The 27,008-nt window shown below is 33.0% G+C and overlaps 1 pseudogene; it reads right to left on the minus strand.

Moving 5' to 3' along the window:
• LOC115967198 lies at window positions 1–23,336 on the minus strand (annotated as a pseudogene).
• Window positions 23,337–27,008: the final 3,672 nt, after the last annotated feature.

Raw genomic sequence — 27,008 nt, forward strand, 5'->3', positions numbered from 1 at the left:
TCATTTCAAGTAAGCATTTTTCAGTATCAGTCCTAACAACAACTGTATAAAAAGAACTACACAAAGCCAGAAAAATGGAATATAGTATAAACATCAGACAAAATGTACGGAGGCAATATACCGCATCTGCTAGTCACCTTTGCCAGGTATTCTGGAGTTGATTTCATATTCTACAATTTGCAGCTGGACAAGAAAATAATGCAACGTGTTCAAATATGTTACTTGACAATGGGTATATCACAAAACTAGCACACTTTAAAGCAACATTTTGGACTCTTTTTAACAGTTATGGAGAGTTTCAAAATCAAGCAAATCTAGGATGGGATCAATGAGATTGCAGAGTCCCAGACCAACCCTCCTCCCTCATCACAAGAGGCAGGTGATACAAAGAAAATTTGACTGCTTTTACGGTGAAAGTCACTGATATATCCAGGTATAAAGTTTATAACAGTGACTTTTTAGGGGATGAAATTCTCTTTGGTTCTTCTCTCAAAGTGCTTAAGCAGTCTGTTAAGACTAAAGGGGTCACAAAAGGTCAATGAACTAAAAGTTAACTGTTATAAGGAACCAGGGTACTTTTAAATTTTTCTTGTAGGAGAATCAGTGAACTCACTGCAAAGACAAACTGGTTGAGATCAAGAGTCACCCTGCCTTGCTTTGCTGTATCAAATGAACTGAATAAATTCCTGCAACAAACAAGATTAAAAATTCATAGTAACATGATAATATTTGAAAACTAGTATATATAGTTTAATGGATATAACTTATTTATTCCAGATTTGAGGAGTCTCAATTAAGGTAATGTGTCATATGGAGTAGGAGTTTACATGTGCTAGGGCAGACCATTTGGCAAAATCAAACCTAGAAGACTATACTGAGATCCATCAAATATAAGTCCAAACTCCAGAACCAGCCCATGGGCACCATGCATACCCCCCAGTCAGTGGCGACGCCACGTTGAGGGCAAGGTGTTCCTAGGAACACCCTGACCCAAAAATAAATTTTTTTTTTATATATAATAATTTAAAATTTTTTTTATTTATTTACCCTTTAAAAAAAAAAATAGGAACACCCTCAAACAAAATCAAGAACACACTCAAATAATTAAAAAAAAAAATTATCTGTTCTACTTTCAAGCCAAAAACAAAAAAGCCAAAAAAAATTTTTAAACTAAAATCTAAAAAAAAAAAAAAAAAAATGTAACAGAGCAAGCCCACTGCCTAAAGCCCAACATCAATCCTAAACAACAGATGGAAAGCAAACCCAATCTAAAGAAAAAAACAACATATGGCAAGCCCAAGATGGTAGCAAACCCACGGGCCACGGATTCTCAAAAAAAAAAAAAAAAAAAAAAAAAAAAAAAAAAAAAAAAAACCAAAACCCAACCTAAAGACAGATGGTAGTAAACCTAACCCACAGATGGTAGCAAAAACTGAAATTAGAAATGGAGAAATAGAGCTCATTGCCTCCGCCTCAAACTCGAGCAACAGAGCTCATTGCCATCGATCATTGCCAGTTGGATCAGAGATCAGTCATCGCCTCGGCCTCACTAGTCAGATTGGAGATCGGAATAGCACAGATTGGATTGGAGATTCCTTCCTCGCCAGTCGCCTCGACGTGCTGCCCAGCCCGACGGCGCCGCCCCTCAGCCTCAACCTCCCTGCTCCCTCAACCTTAAGGTATTTCATCTTTACTGTACACTTTTCTTCTCTCTGACTCTCTCTTTTTCTCTAATGGGTTTTCTCTCTACTCTCTTACTTCTCTTTCTCTCTTTCTCTCTTTCTCTCTTTATCTAAAGATTGAAAGTATGAAAGTGAAACGAAAGCCTCTCTCTCTTTAAGACTAAAGACTTAATCTAATTGGTTGATTCTCTATTTTTTCTTTTTCTTTTTTGGTGAAATTGCTTAGCTTTATTTTATTTTATTTTTTTGATATGGGCTTGCTTAGCTTTATTGAACTGTAATTGCTTAGCTTTATTGTAACTTTATTAATATTTGTGATTGACTAATTCTCTTTTTTGTCTTTTAGTGTATTGTCTATTGTGATTGGTGATTGTGAATTTTTGATTGGCTCTTGTGATTGGGGCTTATCTGTTGAGTGGGGGGAGGGGTGAATGGGGCATGGGACTGGGTGGGAAGTAAAGGCATGAGAGGCAAGCAGTGGATAATGTACATGGGGTGTGTGCTAATAGTTAGTAAAGAAAAATAATGAAGAAACTAATAAAAAATAATTAATAATTTAATTAACCAATACATTATAAAAGATAAACAAATTAAATTATGTTAGGCTAAACAACAATTAATAATTTTATAATTAATGAAATAACAATATAACAAATTATAGTTTATAAAAGACAAACAAATTAATGAAACAACTAAACAATAATAATTAATAATTTTATTAATATTTCAAATGAACTTATAGTTTATTGTATAGGTAACTTTGTTCATTTCTTTTCTTTTCATTTTTTTTTCCTTTTGAGGTTTTTTGGTGTACATAATGCAAATTTGTTTTGGTTTTAAGAACATTTTTTTTTTTTTTAGCACAAATTTCATGCCGACCAAATCTTGAATTTCGGCCGATATTTCCTGAAACCCAAAATAGATCGAAATGACCCAAAAATTTTTCAAAGTAGAATAGGAACACCCTGGACGAAATTCCTGGAGTTGCCACTACCCCAGTTCACCATGCCCTAAACTTGTAATACTGTTGCCCACATTTCACTAAAAATGAAAAAGGTACAACATTAAAATGAACTTTTTGCAAGTATAAGGGACATTTACAGAGCAGACTGTAAAAATATACAAAGAGATATGAAGTCATCTAGCCGAAATTACTTAATAGCACGTTTGGCAAAAATTAAAAAGACTCAAAAGAGGTAGTCACATGTAAATTCAACGAGTAAGAACGACGAAAAAATAAAAATAAAGCATTATTAGAAAACAAAACTTTTACCTACAAGCTATTATATGCCTTTTAAAAAATAAAAATATTGAGTACCTCCCTAGTCCTATCTTCTTCATTGAATAAAAGCTTAATATACAGGTCAAGAAAATTTTTATGGAATTATGACCAATTAAAGCTTCTAAATTGTGATTATCAGAACTTAAAAGGCCATTATATAAAGAGACTCCAAACAGGTCAAGAAAATAATTATTGAACTAAGACCAATTAAACTCTTGAATTGTGATTTTCTAAACTCTAAAAACTTTTAGAAAAAGATATGCCACATGGAGCACTCAAAGATGGTGGCCACCGGTTTGAGCAATGTTGTTTGCAATTTTTTGAAATACATGTGGGTAAAAAGGTGTGTGAAAAAATGTGTAATCTATATATATATATATATATATATATAAAATCGAAGCTTTTGAAGCTTCTACAATTTTCCACGTCAGCTTGATATTAAAAAAAATAATAATAATAATAAAACTTTTCTAAACCCTAAACCTGATGTTCTGCTTCTTAAATCTAATTTATTTCTTTTTATTAAATATATATACTCCCCTTTTTCAAATCAAATCCTCTTCCTCGATATAATTCTGAAACCAAAACCTAGACCACCGTTGGTCCTCCTCTCCCACAGCTCAACAACTCCACCTTCTCCAATTGGCAAAGATAAAGAACAGAGTTTTGCCTTCACCACCGGTCTACTGCCACCATCAGATGGCTAGAATTGCTGCAGGTAAAGTTTTTTTCTTGTCCCTTTATTAAGCGTTAAATGTGATTTAGGTTTAGGTATTGTGGGTGTATTGGTTTTGATATAGGAATTTTGTGTTTTAAGTTAAGGTTGTTTTCCTTCTCATTTGTGGTTCAGATTTTCTGCTTTACTCCCCATAGAATTTTGACTACCCAATTGAAGATTTTCATCAATTTTGTTTCATGGTTGACTTTTTGTTTTCCTTTTTCCCTCTATTAGAGGAAGGTTTTTGCTTTGAATGATATTGGATTAATCCGGATGAACTATAGACTTTAAATTTCCTCTTTAATCTGTGTGATTTGTTCTTTATATGTTTTTTACTTGCTACTACTTATTAATTCATATAAGAAGATGTAGTTTATGCCTTACGGTTACAGTTATCAATATAATTCTTTTGCATGGTTTTATTATAGCTTCGGGATCACTCTTTGCATGAGGAACTGTTACAATAATGGAACTGAATGAAGGTATTTTTGTTGGAACAAATGGAGTTTAACCAATCTATTTTTATTTATTTATTTATTTTGGTAGGTAAAGATAAATTCTGATGATGGGTTTCATTGGTAATAAAGAGATATATTTGGATGACCAGTTTGAAGTTTGAAGATTTCAAGAACTGCAAGATGACAACATGTACATTTTGTGGGCAAAGGTTGCTGGCCAAATCTGGTGTGGCATTGGGTTACATTCATGAGGTAACCTTCTTTGAGATAAGACTATTTGGTGGAGTTATGAATTTTGGTTATCCTTCTCTACATAATGGAAGATAGTATCACTGCTCATTCACTAAGTAATATTCCCCTAATATGAAACTATTTTTTAAATTACAACTAGAGAGATGTAAACCAATTTTGAACTTATAAATCTATTCCTATTCAAGAATAACATAATCATAAAGTATAGTGATTATCTTTTCTTTCTTTTTTCTTTTTTAAATAGTAATTCATTTAAGCTTAAACATTATTTGCTGGGACTACAGCTTCACAATGCTGAAATTGTCAATTTGAAATAAGGAGATTTATTACACCATAAGAAGCTATACTTGGTTCTTGATATAGATCATATGCTACAGAAGAAGAATATTTAAAATAAAAAACAAATTTGCAAGGTATTTCTGTTACCTTTATATTTTATTGTACTTCGGCAGTGTGCTTAGCATTTTGTATATCTTTGTTTTCAGGTATCATGGTGACATGCCATCTTTATTTGTATGATCACCTCTAATAAGCTTGGCTATATACCATTGTAACTTGTCATGTTGTAGAACTTTTAGAGGTTAACATGAATAATTACCGTTATTGAATCTGTTGATGAGAGTTTTATTTGAGTGCTTTCAATTTGTCAATAGAATGTTTAGATTTCTAACTAAAGGTAGGAAAAACTTTCAAAGAGATAGAAAGAGTCTAGAATTAATGAACATAAAAAGAAATTTTAAAATTTAATTGAACTTCCTCTTCTTTTAACGAAGTTAAGGCCCTTTATTCACACATTTTTAAAAGAAGAAAGCAAAATGTTTGAGATGTACATTTATACAATGAGTGATTGCCTATTGGCACTATGCATTGTAATTGGCTAAGCTACTTGATCCCCTAGAAAAGTACTTAAGTGCTAAAGTGATTTCATGTAAGCATGGCACCCAATAACATCAAAAGGGTCTTGATATCATGCTTGCCCAAGAAAATGCTTTATTGATTCTTGATGATGTAGAAGATGCAGGTACATCTATGTTTAGTTGGATATCTCTGTTTAACCAATTTATTTTCACTTTAATATGATAATATTTGTTACACATAATACTTTCGATCTTACTATTTTACCCACAAAAAGAAGAGGAAGTTCTTTCAACATTAAGAGTCCTCTTATTTGTAGGGAAGAGAGTCAGATTACGGAAATGGGCAATTTCATCATTATTTGAAGTATGTTGTAGTTCCATTCTCAAAGGTTCTTACTATATCATATTGAACTCGACCTGTTTGTGTTTTGAAATTAACTTGAACTCTTATAAAAAAGACATGGTTTTGTATCTACTCTGTGTGAAACACCATAAAGAAGTAAACTTTAACTTTTCAGCTTTAAATTATAAACTTTTTTTTATTCACTTTGGTTTCTCTTTAGTCAAATTGAGAAGGGTGAAGGAATATTAAAAAACAAAAAACAAATACTTGCTTATGGATTTTATGAGATGCATACGTGTTGATTGTGACTTTTATATTGTAGAATGATTAATAGAATTGAGAAGTAAATATGACACTGTTTAGGAGCCACTTGAAATAGTGAAGAAGCCTAAAGGCTGCTTCTAATGTTGCTGCACTTGGATTATTCAAAAGTTATGTAGACGTGTTTATGCATTAATATATGATGTATCTTTTTGGCAAATTTTACATATTTGAGGTTCTTTGGTAAACATTTTTTTTTTTTTTTTTTTTTTTTGTTCTCTGTATATGTGTAATTGTTTTTTTATCTTAATTTTTACCTATCACAAACACATCATTTATCCTAATACTTGAATGTCTAGATGAAGGATTTGCACTTAATCCATTGAGACCAGATTCGATCATGCAAGTGATTATGCTACCAATAATGAACTAGAGTGTAACATGAAATTAATTCTTTTACCTAATTTTGTAGTCTAACTTGCAAAATGATTCTAATTTTAGAGTTGATCTCATTTTCAGTAGCTTTTCCGTGCATCGCACGGGTTAGCGACTAATATTGTTTAAAAACTGAAAATGAGTGTTTAAAATGCTCTACCAAACGGGCCATAAACTTTCCTAATACATTTGCTTGAGCAATTAGGAGAAAATTAGTAAAAGAGAGGACCATTAAATAGCTCTAGAGAGGGGGCCGTTTGGTATAGGAGTTTAAATACATGTTTTCAGTTTTTAAATAATATTACATGAATTTTTACACATTTTTTTATTCATACGTATTTTTTTAAAAAAACAAATATTACTAAAGCAACGTTAAACGGCCAAAAGAATTCTGAACATAATTTTCATACAAAAGTTTGTAGTACTGACCAAAAAATGAAGTTTCCATTCTTATTTGTCAAAAATATAAGCTTTACCTCACAAACCGTGTAAAAGGCAGGAGAATCCAATTAGAAACCAATCTTCACCAACGCCTGCAACAGAGAGGACCATTAATCAGCCTGGAGTGAGTTCAAATACTTATTTTCACATTTTAAATAACATTATATATATTTTTATATACTTTTTTATTTACATATATTTCAAAAAATTATAAACAATAATTCTTAAACTACTCTACCAAACATCCCTTAAATTCTGAACATAATTTTCATAACAAAAGTTTCTAGCACTGACCCAAAAAAAAAGAAAAAAGTTTCTATTCTTATTTGTCAAAAATATAAGCTTTAACTCGCAAACTGTGTAAAAGGCAGAAGAATCCAATGAGAAACCAATCTTCACCAACGCCTGTTAACCATCACTCAGAAGTTGAGGGGAAAAAAAAAAAAAAAAAATACATAGGGTAATCACATAATTTCTCATCAACAGTATTGTCAGATAAGAGAAAGCTTCATTTATTCATCCAAACATTCTTGACATTAATATATCTACAGAATACTATCTAATACATGTCATCTGGAACAATTAGGAATAGAGTTAGGATTTGGAGTTAAGAGGACAAAAACATTTAAAAAAAATTATGAAACTCCAATCATTTAGTATTAATAAAACATCAACAAAAACAAATGCACGCAAGCACTATGCACATAACACAAACACTCAACATTAACCAATAAATTCCAAAATTATAAATAATCTCTTTAATTATTAAAAAAAAAATCAGTAATTTTTTAAAAGAAACTGGTCACTAACGGACAAAAATAATATCACATCACATGAGCCAGCGCTGAACCTATTATCTATCATACATTGCAAGAGTAACAAGACTAGTCTCTATCAAACAGTCCAAGAGTTTTTTTTTTTTTAAGAATCAAACAGTACAAGAGTAACTACTAACCAGTCAATACTCACATTTAATATTTATTAAAATATAATTACCTTTTAGTCTTATTAAAACATCAGTATTGTCTATCTTATTTTATTATTTTAAAAATTTATTTTATCAATTATATCATACCATTTTACAATACTTTTTATATTTAAAAACTTTATTATTTTATTTTTTTATTAAAATATTATTTTTTAATTTTTTTATTATTTTTTTCACATTATTATTTTTTTAACTAAAAAGTGAAATAAAATATATATATTTTTTTGGTAAAGGTATAGTATTTTTTGATGTAAATAATTTTTAGTTATGAAAAGTCAAAAAGACTTTAGATATGATATTAGTATTCTTCGATACTAATGCTCTTGCGAGCATATAGACAAGGAGAAAAGTGGAGTCAGAAGCTCTCTTTCTCAGTTTTATTTTCGGAGAGTGTGGAGCTCTCAATCTCATCTTCTACCTCATTGCCTCTCTTCCTATTTTCACAACTCATATCATCAAATCAACCAAGCACTAGTCTTTAGAGATTCATCCAAAAAAAGAGAGATTAGATATAAATACCAAATTTGGGTGGTGCTGATCTGGTCTGCTACTCTGCTTCTGATTTGGTTTGGTTTGGTTTGCTTCCACTGCCGTCTGCCCAACCCCGCCCACTCCCAGGTCCTAGTATATAGTAAGTTAGGTTTTCTTTTTTCATTTTTTTCCCTTTTATTATTGTGTCTTGCTGCGTGTTGTAAGATTTTTTCATTTTATAGAAATTAATTCCATCTCTTCCTATGCCTTCTGGGTCTGGCTCCTCTCCAGTTTAGCGTCTCATGTTTTCTCTTATTTTTAAACAGTTGAATGACACGTGGCGTCTATAAAATCTAATGGTAAAAACAAGGCCACAAACACACCAAAACCCACTACACCGAATCTGAGAAGCTATCACAAACAGAGCTGCAAGATAGGGGGGAAAGAATGGGCTGAGAAATTGCGGAAGAACAACAAAGCTTCTTGTGTATTTGTATGTATGAGCTAACTGCTAAATGCTAATTGCTAGTTGTGGTTGTGTGTGTTTAACTGGTTCGGATCTGCACTTTGTTGGTTCGTTCATCTCTTTTGTTTGTTTGTTCATCTCTCTTGCCATTCCTACAGTGGGTTTTTGTCATGGGTTTGGTTTGAGTTGAAATGAAATGGATTTTCTCCCTTTTGTTTCTTTATTTTTAGAATCAATAGAATTTTTTCTTTGTTTGTGCTTAGGGCTCTCTCTCTCTCTTGAGGCTTTGTTTATGCTTATGGATTCTCAGATCTGGTGATATTTCCGGCATGATTTCTGACGGGTCCTTATCATCCACTGCCAAATGCAGTGGGGTGTTGAGTATTTTTATTGCTGAGTAGTGTTGGCAAAATAGAAATAAATGAGGATGTGACGTGCCTTACATCTTTTAGCTGATGGGGCCTTATATCTTACCCAATTATAAAAAAATCATTTGATTTTTTCACCCTATTTTTTCACCAAAATGGAATAAAATGCATCTAAAGCTATGGCTACAGTAAGCTAATATGACAGCTTACTGTAGCAACCATCTTAAAAAAAAAAAAAAAAAATTATTCCATTCTCTTTCTTCTAAAAACTTCTTCTCCTCCATTCTTTCCGTTTGTCTTTTTCTTATCACTTTTTCTCTCTTTGCTCTTTCTTCTTCTCCTCTAGCTCAAGCTCTCTCAAAAAAAGAAAAAGAAAAAAGGGGTGGTGGTAAATGGTTTTGGGTCGTGGTTTGCTGTGCTGTAGTAGAGGTGGTGGATTTTGGGTCATGGGTTCGGTGTGCTGTGGTGGGTCATGATGGTAATGGTGGGTTTGCTCTCTCTCCAAGTCATGGTGGTAATGGTAGGTATTTTATGGGTTTTTTCTCTTCTTCTTCTTCTGGTGGTGACGGTCTTGGTGGATTTTTTTTTTTTTTGGGTGGCTTGTGATTGTGATGGTGGTTGTTGTGGCCGGTGGTGTTGGTCTATTTTAATGGGTTTTTTGGTGGGTTGTTGATGAATGTGGTTGTTGTGTTTGGGGTGGTTTTTTTTTTTCTTTTCTCTTGTCCGGTAAGTTGTGGCTGCCACGGTGGTGGTAGTGGTGAAAGTGGTTATACCTCCTTTTCGTTTCGGTCTCATGGATCTGGTATTTTTGGTTTTGGTTTGTGTTTGATTTCTTCGTTGTCTGGGACTCTGGGTTTTGATCTTTATTTTGTTGAGATTCAGACCCGAAATCACCCGACGGTTTCGACCCGCTCAACCGATGACCCGTTGCGCCGGGTTCGACCCGAACATTCGGTCGGCCGCGGGTCCATTTTCCGTTCACCGATTCCGTCGGGTCGGTTGCGGGTCAACCCAAAACCCGACCCGACCCGTGGACAACGCTACTAATTGGAACTTGGAAGTTAGATATACGAATTGGGTACTCAGGTCCTCTCTTTTCATGTTGAATTTGATAGAATGGCATATGGTTGGACAAGAGCCTTAGTGCTGCTTTAGATTCTTTTGATAACCTTTTTTTTGTCGTTGTTGTATGGTATGTGGTCTTTAGACCATTTCTCATCTTTATTATTTGCAAAAGAGAATTGGCGTTGTTGTGTCCTATAGAAGCCTTAAATTGCTTCAGATATAGTTTTATTCAGAAATTGTTTTCTTTTTTGACAAGTCATATTCAGATATAGTTTTCATATTCCTAAACTAAATAATACTTGTTTTAGTTATGATGCATACTTGTTTTAGTTATGACCCGAACATTTTGAATGCATGTGCTTGCTTATGGGAAGGTTCATTAGATCACGTTAAAGCTTTTCAATGGATCTATTTTTCTCTTTCATCTGGGGTGTAGGGGCCTGAAGTTATTGTTATTGACATTGTAATTTTGCATGCAGTCCCGCATAGCAGTGGACACTTTGCAGGTCTTTGGTCAAGTAATATTTTTTTTTTTTAAATTTTTTTTGTTGATGCTGTCTCATCTGAGATTTGTCTTAATAATGGTTTTATATGCCCTTGTAGGCAACGGGGGGCATACATCATCCTGGAATCTCCTAACTTTGATAATCAAAAGTTTCTCACCATTGAAGCAGTTACTCCAAGACTCCAAGGTCATAGGTATGGAATATTACTCATTTGTACAAAATTTGTTAGAATTTTGGAACTATTGTAGACTATATATGTCGTATTTTTTTTTTTTTGATGTATTAAGTTTATCATGTCAAGGATTTTGGAATTATCGTGTACTAGGTAATTTTCAAACAGTGAAAGTGTTGAATGCAGGTCCTGATAGTCTGACAAGACATGAAGATGAAATCAAGAAAGATTGCATCTCAATGTGCTGTGCAGGTAGCTACTCTACTCTTCCTTTTTCCCAAAAAAAATGTTCATACTTTTTTTTGATACGAAAATGTTCATACTTTATGTTCATACTTTATACAATAAGACCTAGCGTTAGTGGGTTATTAGGACTCATAAAGTTACAGATTGTAATTATATTCTTGTTGTCAGTCAATGGCCATGTGTCTCATTTAAACAAGTTGATTTTCCTTTATGTTTATATATGTAGTTTTCATATGCTCTTTTTAGTTTTTCTTTTTTCCCTTTATATATGATTAATTTTTGTTAATCCTTTGCTGTATCCATTTATTAGAACTTATATTAATTTTAAAAGTTTCTATCATGTTACAGAAGTTTTAGCTCAAACAATTTCAATGCAACATTACCCATGCTACTTGGAATGTTGACCTCCTTACAACAACTATAAGTATTTTTTATACATATTTGGTTGTATACATTGGACTACTGATGTATTTGGTTGTATTATGTGGTTTTTGTGCATAATTGTGGTTTTTTAAAAAAAAAAAAAATCATATTTTGAGGGTCAAGTGACCCTTAAATAATATTATTTATCAAAGGCTGTATATGTAAATTTTTTAACCCTTAATAAATAAGGTTATTTAGGAGTCTCTAAACCTCAAAATAAGATAGACCCCTTGTTTTGAGGGCCACAAAAGCCTTCAAAATTTCATTTTTGACAGTATAAATTTCGAAGGTGATTAAGGGTCGATTATACTCTTAAAATATATATTTTTTTGAGGTTTTTTAATACCTTTTTCAAGGATTTTGATCCTTGAAAAAAGTTAGCTTTGTTGTAGTGTCTCTTTCCATGATCAACAGAACTCAAACTCTATCGAAAAAAAATAATAAAAAAACCTCGAGAAGAAGGAAGGAAGGAAGGTAGCAATGAGAATGGATTTTCTTAGGATTAACATTTATTGAAAACTAACACATAAAAAAATCTTGAGAAAAAGAAGCAAGCAAGCAATAAGTCCAAATTTTCTTAAGATTAATTGTTACCCAAAGAAGCTAAGGAAGTTAGAGGCCTTTAAGGATGAATATTATGCTACTTGGGACGTGTCCGGATAGGTATAGTATGTTACTTACAATTTCTATTGCTCATTTATTTGTTATTTTGTCAAGGCTTTCCATTTTCTCTCCGTTTTTGTTATTGTTCAAACAGTCTTGGTATATGTGAAAGCTTTAAAACTATTTGAATTTGACTTATTTAAATTTGATGAGAAGAATATTAACTCAATTGTCCAGTTTGGATACGTTGTAAGACGAGTTTTATGGAGAATAGTTAAGTTAGCTTTTGCTTACCATAGGAAGAACAAGTCTTTTGGAGATATGCTTTGCTAGATTAGGATCAAAGAAGATGGTCACGTTAAACAAGAAAAACACATTTTATCCATCTGAACTTCTTCGACGGTCAAGAAAAATACATTTTATCCATGTATTGAAAGACTTTCATGACCTTAAACAAGCTTGGAATGGATAATTAGGAGTGTATGGATAAAAATGTATTTTTCATAACCGTAGAACTTAATTGTCCAGTTTGGATATGTTGGAAGGTGAGTTTTGTGGAGAATAGCTAAGTTAGCCTTTGCCTACCATGGGGTGAATAGGTTTTTTGGAGATCTGCTTTGCCAGATTAGAATTAAAGAAGATGGTCATGTTACCCATTAATACCTTGAGCTAGATGAAGAATCTAATTTAGGTGGGCGAAAGACTGATATTATCCATTTTAGATGGATGATAGTCCAAGTGGTTAAGAAGAGGCCTCTTAAAATTGTTCTATTAAAGGGTTTTAAACTCTTTTTTTCCGAGCAATTCCTTCATGAGGAGGGAGTTAAAAAATACTACAAGTATTAGCTGCTTCATCTAAACTTCTTTGATGGTCATGAAAAATACATTTTATCCATGCACTAAAAGACTTTCATGACCTTAAACAAGCTTGGCATGGATAATCAAGTATGTATGGATAAAAATGTACTTTCCATAACAGTTGAACTCAATTGTCCAGTTTGGATACGTTGGAATGCGGGTTTTATGGAGAATAGCTATGCCTATCATGGGGAGAATAAGTCTTTTGGAGATCTGCTTTGCCAGATTAGTATCAAATAAGATGATCACGTTTCCCATGAATACTTTGAGTTAGATGACTCTAATTTAGGCGGACGAAATACTAATATTATCCATTTTAGATGGATAATAGCCCAAGTGGTTAAGAAGAGACCTTCTAAAATTGTTCTATTAAAGGGTTTTAAAATCTTTTTCTTTGAGCTATTCATTCATAAAGAAGGAGTTAAGGAATACTACAAGTATCAACTGCTTCATTTGAACTTCGACGGTCATGAAAAATACATTTTATCCATGCACTGAAAGACTTTCATGACCTTAAACAAGCTTGGCATGGATAATCAAGAGTGTATGAATAGAAATGTATTTTTTATAGCCTTCGAAGAAGATCGAATGAAGCAGCTGATATCTATAGTATACCTTAACTCCCTTCTCATGAAGGAATAGTTCAGAGAAAAAGAAACTAAAACCCTTTGATAGAGTTGTTTTAGGATGACTCTTCTTAACTGCTTGGGTTGTTATTTATCTGAAATGGATAATATCAGTCTTTCGCCCGCCTAAATTAGAGTCTTCACCTAGCTTGGGGTATTCGTGGGTAACGTGACCATCTTTTTTTATCCTGATCCGACGAAGCAGATTTTAAGAGAACTTGTTCTCCCCATGGTAGGCTAATGTTAACTTAGCTATTCACTATAAAACTTGTTTTTCATCGTATCCAAATTGGACGAATGTGTCAATATCTTTCTCATCAAATTTGAGAAATGAATTCAAATACCAAGAATGTTTGAATGACAATGAAAATGGTGAGAAAATCAAAAGCCATGACAAAATAACAAATAAATAAACAAGAGTGGCAAAGAGATGCAAATGGCCAAGTGTTTCATTTTGGATCAATGTCTGGAAAAATTTTTAAAGATATGGCGAGGATTCTTTTTTCATACAACAAGAAGAATCATTTTTCTAGTGATATTAGAGGACGGATGAGAATCCTTTCGGATCTTCATGTGCACCATCTTTTTTCTGAAGTGATGCAGCCCAAACATAGTAGGGAAGGGAGGATAACTGAAATTCTGCATTTTCGGAGACTTGTTGCAATGGTGATATAAAAATGTTTCCAAGATTATGAGGGAATACTGTCTAAGTCTTTTAGTCTTGGATTTTCTGAAATTTTTATACACTCAAAGGGACAAAAGCATTACTACATGCTTCAATATCACCATCCCATATTCTACAATGATAAAGAAAAAACGCCAGCACATTTCTTAGATACTTGGGAGTTGAGAAAACAAACAGTTTACGGATTTGAAACTTGGAAGTCAAGACTTTCAAATGAAACTCATGAAACAATGCTTGGGGGTGTTTATTTTTACCAACAAAACAACTTAGTATGATGGTCGCCCAATCAATCTGCCATCTTTTTTACGCAACTGTCATGAACATTTTGAGAAGAGTATGCAGAAGGCTAGAGATACAAAATAGAAAAATCGATACTAAAAAAAAGAAGGCTGCAGAGCATATCAAAAGGCTTTGGAGAAGGACACGACATTTGGGTGATGCTGCACGTGAAATGGAGATGGAGAGAAAGGTATGCGGGTTTTTATTTATTTTAATGTTAATTTTTATATTGTGATTTAGGTACAATTGATTTTGTTGATGTCTTGAGACTCTTTGTTGATGTTATTTGTTATAGGGGGAAAATAACGAAGATAAGTATAAAATAAATCTGCCTTCTTTACACGATGAGTTGGAGCCACAGATTACGAAAAAGTTTTCGGGAGTGTGTTCATGTCTTCTCGATTTATGCATATAAGGCAATTCCACAATTCTTGGAAAGAATTCTTTAAATGCCCGATATGAATTTTTTCCAAAAATTGTGAAATTGCCTTATGCATAAGTTGAGAAGACACGAATACACTTCCGGAAACTTTTTCGTAATCTTTGGCTCCAATTCATTGTGTGAAGAAGGTGGATCTATTTTATGCTTATCTTCGATTTTTTTTCCCCTATAACAAATAACAACTTCAGCAAAAAAAAATCTCAAGACTTTAACAAAATTAACTATATCTAAATCACAATATAAAAGTTAATATTAAAAAAAAAAAAAAAACTAATAAAGAAAATAACCGCATACCCAAAGCCTTTTGTTATACTTTGTAGTCTTTTTCTTTTTAGTATCGATTTTTCCATTCAGTATCTCTAGCTTAGTGATTTTATTCTGCATACCCTTCTCAAAATGATCGTGACAGTTGCGTAAAAAAGATGGTAGATTGTTTGGGCGACCATCATATCATACTCCAAGTTGTTTTGTTGGTAAAATAAACACCCCCAAGTATTGTTTCATGAGTTTTGTTTGAAAGTCTTGACCACCAAGTTTCAAATCCATATACTATTTTCTTAACTCCCAAGTATCTTAGAAATGCGTTGGAGTTTTGTTTCTGCAAATCCTTGAGCGCATGGATCATCTTATATTTTTCTTTATCATTGTAGAAAATGGGATGTAGTAATGATTCTGTCACTTTGGGTGTTTAAAAATTTTAGAAGATCCAAAAGTAAAATTAAGACTTAGACAATATTCCCTTATAATCTTAGAAATTTTTTTTTTTATAACCCTTGCAGCAAGTCACCGAAAGTGCAGGATCCCTTCCTTATTATGTTTGGGCTACTTCACTTCAGAAAAAGGATGGTGCACATGGAGGTCCGAAAGGATTCTCATCCATCCTATAAAACATCGCCAGAAAAATGATTCTTCTTGTTGTACAAAAAAAGAATCCCCGCCGTATCTTTAAAAAAATTTTCCAAACATTGAAGCACTTGGCCATTTGCATCTCTTTGCCACTCAATATCTTTGGCCGGAATTTTGTCCAATGACTCCAGGAAGGTCTGTAGCAAACAAGAAATAAAACATAAAACAAAAATAAAAACAAAATAAAAACTATAAAGACAAAAGGATTTGGGGAAAATGAAAATCTTACGAATTGACGGTAGTGGTGCGTTCAGGAGGTAAAGATTTGAAACTTTTGTAAATATAGCTGGTTTCAATTCTCATCTTTAAAATCTTCTTGGATTTTCAGATTAGGATACCTATCTAAAGAGTGAAAGGGAGTAATTGCTACTTTATCTATATGACTCATTTTCCCTTTCCCTTTAAGCTTAGAGCTAGAGCCAGCCATTTTGGTGATCGGAGAGTATTTTGAGTGGAAAAAGGCAATACCTTGTTAAGAGCAAAATTTTGGTGATCGGAGAGTATTTTGAGTGGAAAAAGGCAATACTTGTTAAGTGTTAGGGCAAAATTTCTAGGGATCCGGATCTGGATGATTCCTCTTATGTTTGAAATTGATGCACATGATTACTCTAAAAATAAATCAAGGGTTGTAGATGTGCCAGCACAATTAAAATCTAATGACTTAACCCGCCAAATTTAACTATGGTTAAAAACACGGTTAACTAAGGTGAAAAAAAAAAAAAGGGTAAGAAGAGGTGCATGCATGGGAAGAGATGGAATAAACTACTATAAAAAAAAAAAAAAAAAAATCCACATTACATGAATATATACTAACGATAGATTAGATTAGAAAAGTATACGTGGATTTTTATCACTTACCAGCTTGAAACTTCTTTCTGTTGCCTCCAGGGAAGGACCTCCAATTTTTTTTTTTTAAAATGCTTATATATTTATGTATTAAGTTTGCCAATTTGGTTCAATTCTGGCCCTCTTAACAATATTATTGGCACACTAAAAGGTCATGAAAAAATATTTATGGAATCTAATCTAAAAGAAAATTTAGCAGGCCTAAAAAATTTGGCACAACAACAAAAATCATAAATATCAAAGATATTTCTCAAAAAAAAAAAAAACCCAGTCAATCAAATTTTACCCAATCAACCGAGTTTTATAAATAAAAAATAAGAAAAAAATAGCCCAACCTTTCAAAAATTTAAAACAAAACTGAATCTCCTAGGCTCTATTCGAGTTGAATAGATGAATTAAATTTATGGCCATGTTTACAAAATTATTTTAAAGCTTCTTTTTTTTTTTTTTTTTTTTTTTTTTTTTTTTTTTTTTAAGGGACCTTTTAAAGCTATTTTTTAAAATGCACAACTTTTGCCATAATTATTTATGTGGCAAACTATGATACTAGAGAAAAATTGGTAAGCCCATGAAAAAGTGTCATACAACCAATTACATTCTGCCATGTAAAATACTTATATAAAAGGTAATTTTGTTAAGTATACTAGAATTACTCTTAGTTACAAATTAAAACATTGTAGGTTTTTTTTTTTTTTTTTTTTTTTTTATAAATTTTTTTTAATTTTTAATTTTAAGAAAAGAACATGGTAGTTTCGTGCTCAGTGTAATCATCATAATTGAAACCAATTAAATTTACTATCCTAACCCTAAAACGACTGCAATGAATACCAAGAAAAAAAATAAATCCACATATTCTTTCTGTCAATACTTTTTTTCTTTCTTTTTTATTTTTATTTTATGGAATACTCAATCTTGTTTTTAAATGCGTGCAAACATTAACTGCACATTAAAATATAAAATCATGAGTAAGTAATCATAATTAATAAAATATGGTATGTGTATAATTAGAAACAAATATATTTTGGTATTTTAAAGAAAAATATATTTCAAAAAATTTGGTATAAAAATATGAAAACGGAAAAAGAACAGTACATGCGTATGATACCTTTATATTTTAACATTTCACAATTAAAAATATAGATTTACTTGCAAATAACATAACATAGTGAATTTTCTATTTCCATTAAATATATTCATATTACAATTAAATCATGAACAAGTAAAAAATATTTATTAAATAATATAATATAATAAACTTTATTTCTTTATTTATTTTTACGTGTTTTTGTCTTTCCATCTTGATATGCTAATTTTGAAATATTTACTTTTCCAACCAATTATGATTTTCACTTTATAGTATTAAACAAAGTGTTTTACTAGGGTATACATTAGTAAATCATGGGTTTATTGGGTAATGATTGACTGGCTCAAATTTTCTGGTGGGGTTTGTGGGACCCTATGAGAGAGAGAGAGAGAGAGAGAGAGAGGGAGAGGGAGAGAGAGAGCATTACGTGGGGGTTGATTATGGGTTAAAAGGGTTTCTAGGAGGGTGTTTGGTTACTAGTATTTTGATGTGCTGGAGTGGGATGGGATTGGGTTAGACAGGTTTCGATTTGACACGGAAGAGAGGGAATTTGAAAGTTGAATATATTGAAAATACTAATGAGGTGAAATATTTAAGGATTACAATTGTTTGATAGGGCTTACTAGGAATATAAATAGGATTTAAAGTCTAAATTTTTTTGTCATTTTCCAGTTGTATCATTAAGTTTTCTACCTTCAATAGCTCCCATTGGATTATGGAGATTTTCGAGCTGAAGGCTTTGCTTTGTTTCTGTTCTTTTGTTACTTCAGTTTAACTTTCACAGGCCTGAAGGAAGCAAGAAATTAAATGGGCATGGGAGCTTTCAACCATAGAGTAAGCATGAAGTTTTGTTATGTAATTGGGCCATTCACTTCTAGTTATTAGGCTGAAGGGAACAAAAACATTATCCAGGCTACTTGCATGTGTGTGCGTGTGCCAGAGAGAGAGAATTCAGCATATTTTGTCCTTGTATTTTGTTTTCCTAGGCAAGAAACTTATTAATTACATGCTAATTTTGCTTACAGATTTGGACTGCCAGCAGACAGACTATGGATTAGTGTTTATGAAAATGATGATGAAGCTTTTGAAATCTGGCATGATGAGATCTGATGAACAAAAGCTCATAACTAGTTTTTTTTTTTTTTTTTTTGGTTTGATAATAAAAAAAGCTCATAACTAGTTAGTTATATGTTAATTTGCATGTTTGATTATCTTGTATTTGGTTTTTACTACTTATGTTATGCACTTACATTTTTATTAGGTATACCCTATAGTATACACATCCTCTTCCATGTACATCTTTCTGTGTCTAAATCTGTATCTTTCTACAAGGTGACACAATAAAGTCTTCTTGTCATTGTTTTTGTTGTGCATGAACGAGACTAGTCTTATAAATGCCAACATATTTATGGGATATTGTTTGTCATTGGGCCGATTAAAAGGCCGGATTCAAATGTGATTAGAATAAGCAAGTAAAAAAAAAAAAAATTTAAAGTTTCTGTCAAGATTGAAGTGGTGCCCAAATTTTTTTTTTTTTTATAAAATATATATATATATATTCAAATTGGAATGTGATTGGAGGCGCTGTCCAACTATTTAAGGTATTGTTTTGTTTTCGAGAATGAGAATCAACCTCTACCTACCTACTCCTATATACCACACTGACAGTCCACATGCACGCGTAGTGTAGAAGTAGTGGAACCCACAATAAATTTCGAATCTTTGATATGGATGGGATGGGGTTGATTTGTTGGTGTGTGGCGTGTGGGGCATGCTCACGCCAAGGTTGTTTTGTTTTTTGCGAGTCTTGGTGAGTGCATAGAGTCTACACTATATATATATATATGTATATAAATAATTATCCATTAACACATGTTGGGATAGTCATTTGCCACTCCTAATTACAACACTAGCATACTTTATATCAACGGTTTGGACTCTTTTCTTTAACAGACATGATTTAATAAAAGGGATCCTAAGAGTTTCAAAATCATGCAAATCCAGGATAGGATCAATGGAATTGCAGAGTCCCAAACCAACCCTCCTCCCTCACCACAAGCCTTGGATTACAAAGGAAACTAAAGGCAGGTGATACAAAGAAAATTATTTAACATTGGAAGTCATTGACATATCCAGGCTTACAATTTAAAACCTAGATTTTTAGGAGCTGAATTCTCTTTGGTTTCTTCTCTCAAAGAGCTTAATCGGTCTATAAGACTAAAGGGTCATGAAAGGTCACAGTGAACTAAAAGTAAACTGTATAATGAAACAGGATATTTTGAAATTTCTATTGTTCTGCAGAAGGCAAACTAGTTGAGTCACTCCACCCTAATCAATTAAGCTTAATCGGTCTATAAGCCTTGGTATTTTGCTTTGCTGTTTCAAATGAATTGAATAAATTCCTACAACATAAAAAATCAAAACATCATAGTAACATAATAATATTTGAAGACTATTATACGTGATTTAATTGTTACTATTACCTTTTTTTTTTTTTTTTTTTTTTGCTAATCAACAACATTATCATTCAACAAGCAAAACAAAGGCTGTCAACCTTACAAGCATTAGCAATCACTTCTGGGACACAATACATATTGAAACAACATGCTCTACAACATCTAAATGCATACTTTGCAGCCACATGGGCAGCAGTATTGCAACATCTCCCAACCCAACTAAACTTACAATTCAAAAAGAGTTTACGCAGATCAAGTATATTACTAATAGTAGTAGCAATGGACCAATCAGGCTGCATTGCCTGTGTGGTTAGGGGATCAAAACAGGACTTAGCATCTCCTTCGATGATGATATGCTTCCATTTTTCTTTTTGCGCTAGCTGGATTGCCCAATATACCGCTGCAGTTTCAGCTTGAAGTGGAGAACACCATTCATGCCTTTTAGCCCAGACTTTAAGCACCTCTCCATTTTTATTTCTTGCCACCACCGCTAGAGCTGTGGCATTTTCAGACACAGCAGCATCCACATTGAGCTTAATCCACCCATCATTTGGAGGTTCCCAACCATCTATGCTCTTGTCCTTGGTAATGGTCTTTTCCTTTGCTAAGGTCTTAGCATATTCCAATGTTCTCTTCTTTATAAGCTGGGAGGCCTCCCTAATGTCTATGTGCCCGGCATTGTGCAACAGTTGATTTCTCATGAACCAAATTTCTTCTAATGTGATCATCATTCTTAATGAGATTAGTTCATTTTCCTCTTTATTTCTTGCTGTTTCCACACCCAAAATGCTGTTTGGGTTAATAATGAATTTGACAATATCCTCATTAGTGGAGATCGGTAAGGAGTCAGATCTCAAACCAATGAATGGTAACAATGAATTGTTACTATTACTTATTATTTCATATTTGACAAGTCTAATTTTAGTTAAGGTGATATATAGAATAAGAGTTTATGTGACTAGTGATATTTACCAATGACCAAGTTGACTCTAAAAATATACTAGTGTTAAAATTATAGTTAAGTGATAAAATTCATCATTTCCTTACAATCAGATTTTGAGAGATAGAAGTAATCCAACCAAAATCTTCCATTTTTCTTTAGGTCAAAGCTCTAAGCAACTAAAAGTATTGCCACGTAATCATATGGTTTCTCATCAATAGTATTGTCAAATAAAAGGAAACCTCATTTATTCATCCAAACATTCTGGATTTTCATATATCTACAGAAAACTACCTCATATACGTCATCCAGAACAATAGAGCCACGACCCCTGTAATGATGACAAAACATGAAAAGATAATTAAGGCGAATAATATACTCAATTGCATCACTTAACAGTCACATCATGTGAATTTATGAACATGTAAATACATCAGAGGCTTAGAGTATATAACTGAATAGCTTGTCAAACAAAATAAAAAATAAAAAAACCAAATCACCTTTCTCGGTCAGAGAAAGCTTGTTGAACCTGCAAAGAAATCGAAAGTAGAAAAATGTAAATGAATAAGAGATATAAAACTTAATGATACAATTAATTCTTCTACTCTTCTAAGGTGATTCATCATGGAAGAAGAAAGAAATTGGGTACCCAGAATCAACATATCAGAAATGTGACATTTACACAGAGATACATAAAATGCACACGTTTAACCCTTCAGCCAAAACTAGGCAGAAATTGACATAGCAGAAATTGGTCTCTAGCATCAGCCAAATGTACCTCACACAGTTCCCCGACGACCCGATATTTCATCATAACAATAGTTTTCAAAAACAAAGAGGTACCACCACTACGAAAAACAAGTCAAAATAAAAACGACTGCTCCTACATCTCATTGAAAGGCAAAACTACCAACATAATCAGTCTATAGCACCAGCTAAATTCACCTCTAACAATCTATCCCTTGCAAATTAATATTTCATCATATCAGGATTGTTCAAAAACAATGACCACACCACCACTTGGAAACAAACAATTTTATAATAATTTTTTCTTTAAAAAATGTACATTAAGTCCCTAACATTTTTGGGTAAAGTTCTATTTTAGTCCTGAAATTTGAATTTTTTTTTTTTTACTCAAAAATTGTAAACACGTTTGTCATTTTGTAACCTTAGCATTTATAATGCTTGCTTACGTGGCAAAATTCAATAAAGCCAAATGGCGCCCTGATATAAAAGCCAGGTTATAGAAGGACTAACTTGGTAGGTTTACAATTTTTGAAGAACTCTGTTATAGCAGCAAGGTTAATAAACAATGACAAAACTTATGTATAGTACCTAAGTCTTACCCAATAAACAATAACTCAATAAGTTTATTTATAACTGATGAGCTTGCTAACTCAACTGTTGTGCCACTTTATGTGTCACTAGCATAATTCTTTTTTGAATACTAAAATAACACATGAACATAATTTTAAGGAAAAATCATATAATTTCACCAAAAAAAAAAATTAAATCTCTGAATTATAAACATATATAGGAATTTCTAACCTTAAGAAGGAACTTGTTGAGTGCAACGAATTCTGACAAAAGAAAAAAAATTTAACAAAATCATGAACAAGTTTTCTGTGCACCCAAACAATCAAACTAAACCAAAATAACTAATTTGAAAAACAGTTACCATCGAAGCTCATAGTGCCATTTCTGTCAAAATCGTACATCCTGCAACATGTACCATACAATACACACGTCAGGTTATACGGTATATACGAATGTATATAGATATGTACAAATACGTATATTATACGTATAGACTAGAGAGACCTGATCATTTGCTGGACGACGGAGAGAGAGAATTCGAGGTTTCAGATGGAGAGAGCGCTCTGATCGAATTGGGAAAAAAGTCAAAAGTCGTCGTTTTTTTTAGGGCAAAAGATAGAGAAGAAAGAGGGATTTGGAAATTGAAATAGACAAAAAGGAGTTGAAGAAGAAGAAGAAGAAGAAAACCTTAATAACACCAAAACAACTAGAAAGGGTACAAGAGTAGGAAAATTACATAATTATACAATATTAAGAAAGCTTAATCAAAAGGATCATATAACATAATAGGGTTGGGTCCTCGATCTATGTTCCAATACTGAAGCAAGAAATTCCTTTGGGAATATTTGATAATATATCATCTTTTGTATAAAGTGCACATCGAATCGAATAGAGAATACCTGTTTAGTACTAGTGCATATTCAGAGTAAGTCTCTATCCTAATAATCTTTGATCGTTTCACTTCCTTCAGCTGATGTCTTTCCTTCAACTGATGTCTTCAATTTCCTCTTATTTTGTGTTTGACTTTTAACATTACTGCAAGTTTTACAACTGTTAGCACTTGTACACATAAATGACAAGCAATTCCTAGGGAGAGATTAAAGGGCAAAACATGATAGCTAGCTAGAATTTATACACTTTTGCAACCAAAAAAAAAAACAAACATACAAACAAAAAATTGCTATTGCTGTGTTGCCACAACAAAAACTTAATTATAAAAATTAGAATGATAATATATACATGTGAGCTAGTGTATAGGAGATAAAAGGGATGTAGAGAGAGCAGGAAACCTACAAAATCAGGCAGTCCAACAAGTCTGTAAAGTTAACCATGGAGTATTTCTGAATCGAAAGAACCGTTAGACGAGAACCATCATTCCCTAAAATACCATCATCATCATCATCAACCTCACAGTCGGACGGGTAGCGGGGTAAGAATGCAGAAAGGTGAAGCACAAGACAATAAAGATAATTACTAAATTTGTTTATAGAGCGCAACAGAAGACAGAATTTTTGACCGGATAAGTGGAGAAAACCACAACCCGTGGTAACGAAACGTTCAGTCGGCCCTAAAAAAGTGCTAGTGTTGATAATTTCACGAGAACGCTGTTTACTATCAGAATTAAATCCGAAGATAGTGCATTCGCGGCTGTCCCTGTGTAGGATTGAAGCCCAGTAGTAGTTAGAATTGCCTACAACTGCAGCTCTTCCTTGTTCAATACTCGAGTTAACCAAAGACCACTCACCCATCTCAGGTGTCTTTCTCCAAGAAGAAGACACAATATTGTAGCTATAGTAATCGGACACAATATTGTAGCCATAGTAATCGGCATCCCCAGATCTTTCCATGTTACCTACCATAATCTCGTTTTTGCACTCCAAACCAGCAAAAACAATTGCATCGGTTTTGCTATAAGAAGGTGGATTTGGTAGGCATTCCCAGCTTCCCAATATGGGATCATAAACTTCCATCCACCCATAAGACTCATCTATGGGATTCAAAGAAAAGAAACCGCCAAAGACATATAGCTTACCATTTACAACAATGGTCTGAGGGCATAATCTACGATATTTCATGGGTGTAGTAGTCTACCAACCTTGCTCAGGACACGTAAGTTCGAGGGTCCACACTTCCCTACTGGGTATATAATTCATGAAAGCCACAGGGTCACCCTCGAGATTGTAGTTTTCGGCGACGTCGTCAAGGCAGCAATCTTCAATATCCAGTTTGCCACCAACAGCATATAAAACGGTGCCTATCACGGCGAAGTATCTACAGGCGAAAGGTCCCTTGATGGATGGATAAATAGGATCGATCTTCTTCGGGTTGAAGATGGGTTCACCCTCTTTCTTCAATCCCTTAACGAGGCTGTCAAACGAAGGAGGAGGTCCTGGACAGAAGTATGAAAGAGGAGGAACCGCTTCAGGGTCTGGAACCTTAATCTTATAACACTCCACCTCATTGAACTTGTGTTGCGTACAGACACAGATCTCGAATTCATTTTCTTCATCATCATCTGATTCTATACTCCTCCTCAAACCTCCTTTCTCCACCTCCACCTCCATAGGATCCATTAGGAAGGCTTTTTGTTTTTTTTTTTTTTTGAGCTTCGATTATTGAGATCTAAACAGACGGGCTTGGGATGAGAGAGAGAGAGAGAGAGAGAGAGAGAGAGAGAGAGAGAGAAGGGGTTAGGGTTAGGAGTTCTAAAAACTAACAAAAGAGTAATCTTATTTTGTACGGAATTAGTGAATAGAAGTAGGAATTTAAATCGACGTAAAAGTAGGAGTTTATTAGAAGTAGAAAATCTAGAAGTAGGAATTTAATATTTTTGTCAATTTACTTTTTTAACCTCATTTTTAAGTTTTAAGTTAATTAAATTAGGGGTACTTTTGTAAGTCAAAAATGCTATAACTAACTTTTTAAATCCTCTTAATATATACAGAAGATTACCTATTAAAATAATATAATATATTCCAATACAACTCTCTCTCTTTCTTCTCCCTCATCTCTCTCACTTTATCAATTAAAATATATTATAATTTTTACTAAAATGCTACAGTGCCATCATACATGTAGGATGGCATGTAGCACAATTGCAAAAAAATTTGCAATTGTAAGATTTTACAAGTCTGGCTGCTGGGCTTTTTTTGTACCTTTATGCTAAATTTTCCCTACATATACCATTTACAATTGCCAATGGGAATGCTCTAACATTTTTGTAGTGAGACATTTTTGTGCCAAATATAATTTAACAAAATCAAAATGAATCTCAAAATTGTTATTCAATTGATGATGCATTCTCTTTAAATTGATAAGTTTATATTGACTTATATATTTTGGGAAAGAAACAATAAACCCAAAAAAAAACATTTTTTTTTTTTAAAGAAAATCAACACTACATAGTTTTTCATGAAAATACAAAAAAAGTGAGAAATTATCTAGCTTTTTCTTGTTACAATCTAAGAGCATTCACAATGATAATTGTAAAAATTTTAGCTTTAAGCAACTCAAAAAATCTACTTTATTTATTTTACCACCCCACTTTACAATACACCAAAACACCCAACATTAATGATTCTATTTTTTTAACACTTCTTTTAAATATTCTATCTTTATTATTTTTTATTCTCTCTTTCTCTCTATGTCTTCGTCTTCTCTAAGGTCTAAACCAAGATCAACCACTCAGTCACTACCAAAACCACAGCCACCACCAAAACCTCCACATCTGCCACTAACAACCCCCACATCACATCACAATCCAACCACAACCACCAATAACTACACAACCCAAGAAAAACCCATCACTGCCAAATACACACTACCACCGCAAGATTGACTCACAAACAAGTCACAATCATTGCGAGATCCACCAAACCCATAGCCCAACCATTGTGACCACAACCCAACTCCATCATTGTGACCAAAACCCATCAAGAAAAACCCAACAACCTAAAATTATAAACCGATCAGCAACCCACCACAACAACCCAATCAACAAACCAACAACCCAACCATTACCACTGTATTATTTGAGAGAGAGAGAGAGAGAGAGAGAGAGAGAGAGAGAGAGAGAGAGAGAGAGAGAGAGAGAGAGAGAGAGAGAGAGAGAGAGAGAGAGAGAGAGAGAGAGAGAGAGAGAGAGAGAGAGAGTTTTTAATTAAAAAATGGGAAGGAATAATAGAATATTATTTTTCAGTTATCACCTTGAGCTATAGTGGACTGTCATAGATGACAGTTTACTGTAGCTCAATTGCTAAAAATTTAGCAACAGTACAATCATTGTAAACTCTATTTTTGTTATATAAGTTGTTAAAAATAGTGAATAACCATCTTACCACTAAAAATGGTCAATCATACAACATCTGTGTGCAATTCAAAAAAGCCGTTTTTGCACTTGCATAGTAAAAAAAAAAAAAGATGTTTGGCTTTCATAATTGGGTAATTCTTTTCTCTCTTAATTACCCATGCGTGTTATGTCATGTTATGTCTAAAAGAAAAATATGCAAAGAACATTTGAAGCAAAAAGAATC

The sequence above is a fragment of the Quercus lobata genome, chromosome 11 (assembly GCF_001633185.2).
Source record: "Quercus lobata isolate SW786 chromosome 11, ValleyOak3.0 Primary Assembly, whole genome shotgun sequence".
Taxonomy (NCBI): Eukaryota; Viridiplantae; Streptophyta; class Magnoliopsida; order Fagales; family Fagaceae; genus Quercus; species Quercus lobata.